This window comes from Periplaneta americana, chromosome 5 (genome assembly GCF_040183065.1).
Source record: "Periplaneta americana isolate PAMFEO1 chromosome 5, P.americana_PAMFEO1_priV1, whole genome shotgun sequence".
Taxonomy (NCBI): Eukaryota; Metazoa; Arthropoda; class Insecta; order Blattodea; family Blattidae; genus Periplaneta; species Periplaneta americana.
Window position 1 is genome coordinate 145,956,284 of NC_091121.1, and position 3,361 is coordinate 145,959,644.

The 3,361-nt window shown below is 31.2% G+C and overlaps 1 non-coding gene across 1 annotated transcript; it reads right to left on the reverse strand.

Annotated features, from left to right (window-relative positions):
• Positions 1-3,035: 3,035 nt before the first annotated feature.
• On the reverse strand, positions 3,036-3,109 carry TRNAS-GCU (transfer RNA serine (anticodon GCU)). Its single transcript has one exon. It is a non-coding gene; the product is annotated as a tRNA-Ser (tRNA).
• Positions 3,110-3,361: the final 252 nt, after the last annotated feature.

Consider the following 3,361-nt stretch of genomic DNA (forward strand, 5'->3'; position numbering starts at 1 on the left):
TATTTTATTCTTATTTAGCTTGATGTATTTTTTACCTTAACGTATTGTATTATTTTCTAGCTTGATGTATTATTTTCTCTTCTGATCTACTGTGGTATTTTCTAACTAAACCGTTGTAGCATTCTGTTTCGTTATGTTCTATTCTGTCATATTGTCTACTATTTTTTAACATTGTGTTTTGTTATATTATGTTAGTTCAGTTATGTTCCATTCTATTCTGTTCTTTTATATTATATTTTTAATTCTTTTATATTTCGTTCCGTTACTCTCTGTTGAGTTTTGTGTTCTTTTGTTTTATTCTGTTCTGTAGTATTGTATTTTCCTCTCTTTTTTTCAACGATCTTTTATATTCTATTCTGTTATTTCCTGGCCTGTTTTGTTTTATTAAAATATATGTTACTAATTAATTTTTTGACGTAGTGACATGTACATTGCATTACATTTTTGTAATATTTTCTTTATTTCACATCTCTTTGATATTATTAGTAAAAAAAAAAAGTTTTAGTTTAAATTCAAGAATACGCGCTTTATTTCCGCAGCTGCTATGAATATAATTTTACAAAATATAAATTTCTATCTGTGCTGAGATCGGACTTAGTGATAAAATACTTACACATCTCTTGCATATTAACAGTGTACTTATTGTAGGGACGAAAACATAGAACCATCCTTCTTATGAACTTATTTTTTCTGTAATTAACTCTTTGTTTAGAATGTAATATTGATAGTACGAATGCATAGGGGGACGAAAGAACTATAGGAAACATTACTGTAGTTCATTGCAACAAGAGGATAACATTGTTTCATCTACATACAGTATCATTAGTACATGTCTTTTATAAAATGCACAAAAAGTTAAGCAACAATTTTAAAAGTCCAGTACTTTCCTTCCTTATTTCAAGTATGTTATTAATACGGGAGAAATATTTTAGAAATTTTCTTTTAGCTTGTGATGAAGTCACGGCCGTAAAACTCAGATTTTACATTTCTGAATTTCTTCATTATAATCTATAGTAATCTCAGACCTCGAGTGACATTTATAAGGACTATTTCGTGAATAAAATAAAAATGTAAATATAATAAATCCCAGAAATTCGTTCACAAAATGTTAATAATTGTATATTTATGTATACTTAACCTATTCTGGCATTGTGAAGTTCAAATAGATGAATAACATTTACTGCAATAAAGAAATTGAATGTTATTCAGTAATGCCAATTGAGAAAAGAGAAATACAGGTTTAAAAATATTAATTATATGTACTGCGCTTTTCTCTTGTTATTTTAACAGAAATACGATTACATTATCTGCTGAAATCATAATTTAATTTAATCATTTTACAGTATAATTACAAATAACCTGATTAATACCTAATTCAATGAACAAATATTCTGAAGGAATGTCATTTTCTTTAGATACAATTAACATGGAATTAGAAGATAAAGATGTAAATGTGGAAGTAGGATTTTGCACTTTATTTAGTACAGTGGATTCATGCTCATCCATTTACGTGGAAACAGTTGGCGACACTAACTAAACAAAAGAACGACCATGCGATAAATTGATATTGATAAATCTAGCTACAGAAATTATGGCGATGTATGACTGTGATTGGTTGGAATTCAAAATTTCATTGCGCTTCATTGACCGAAAATGGAATGACGTCATATTCTCCTCTTCCTCCACAATCCTCAGTGTTCTGAATAAATGGAAGCATCGTCTGAAAATTTACCTTACTGAAGATGGTCACCACATTGAGCATATCATACAGTATTATAAACAGTAGAAGCTGAGAAGAAAAACACAACGGTTTGGACTCACTCTCTATGTGTGTGTGTGTGTGTGTGTGTGTGTGTGTGTGTGTGTGTGTATATAATGAAGAAGTCCATGGAATAGCAGATACCGGAAGTCATCGGCGTATTGATATTATAACATTTAAACCTGGAGAGACAAAAGGTTATATTCTGGATCCGACCATCAGATTCGAGACGCATCAGATTCAACCCGAGGAGGTTAATCTAGAGAAAAGCACAATTTATGAACCAAATATCCTTTATTACAAAATATATAAACTCAGGGATATAGAAGTCATCGGATTAATGGTGTGCGCTAGAGGGACCATAAGAAAATAATTCGTTTCATTCTGTCACAAGTTTGAAGTCCTAACAACAACAACAACAATTAAGGAAATTTCTATGATAGCTTTGAAGGGTTCTCTGCAGATTTTACGGCGACATTTGTATTTCAATTCAAATTACAGTTGAATTTTCTCATTCTATTTTTATCTGTATTTTTTTATTTTGCTGCAGATTTTCATTTTGTGAAATATTAGTTTGTTGTAAACAAACTTCTTGTAAGGCATTTTTAATGTAATCTAAAATGTTACTGTTTAACATTCTTTATCTTTGGCAACCTTACTAAGCTGAGGAAGATTAAATGTTATTGAATATATTAATTTCAGGGGGCTATTCTTTGAGATATTTCAAACAAAATAGTTTAATACAATTTTGCTCGTTTTGGTTCCTTTTCGAGATAAAAAAATATTTTATATGAAACTATTCATACCGTGTTTTGCAAGCTCTATTGATTTAATTCCCAATATGCTCGGACAATTTAAGAGAGCAGTGAATTATGATGTTAAATTATTGACTGAATTTTCTTTCTCCTTTAAATGTGCATAAATTTTATCTGAACAAATGTAACTTCACATTCTGCTAAGTAATTTTACAATGTTACATGGGAACATAAAAATTGGAGATTTATCCTTCGAAGAGGTTGAAAAATTGAAATATTTTGGAGCAACAGTAACAAATACAAATGACACTCGAGAGGAAATTAAACGCAGAATAAATATGGGAAATGCCTCTTATTATTCGGTTGAGAAGCTTTTGTCATCTAGTCTGCTGTAAAAAAATCTGAAAGTTAGAATTTATAAAACAGTTATATTACCGGTTGTTCTATATGGTTGTGAAACTTGGACTGTCACTTTGAGAGAGGAACAGAGATTAAGGTTGAATAATTTCAAGGAAAAATTGTTCCTGGGCCGGGTATCGATCCCGGGACCCTTCGCTTAGCGCGCGAACGCTCTACCGACTGAGCTACGCCAGGAACTATACACGACACCATTACAATTATTCAAACCTGTTTTACAGGGAGCTACTACCTGAAAGCCATATTTGTATAGAGATTAAGGTTGTTTAAGAATAAGGTTCTTGGGGAAATATATGGAGCTAAGAGGGATGAAGTTACAGGAAAATAGAGAAAGATACGCAACACAGAACTGCACGCATTGTATTCTTCACCTAACATAATTAGGAACATTAAATCCAGACGTTTGAGACGGACAGGGCATGTAGCACGT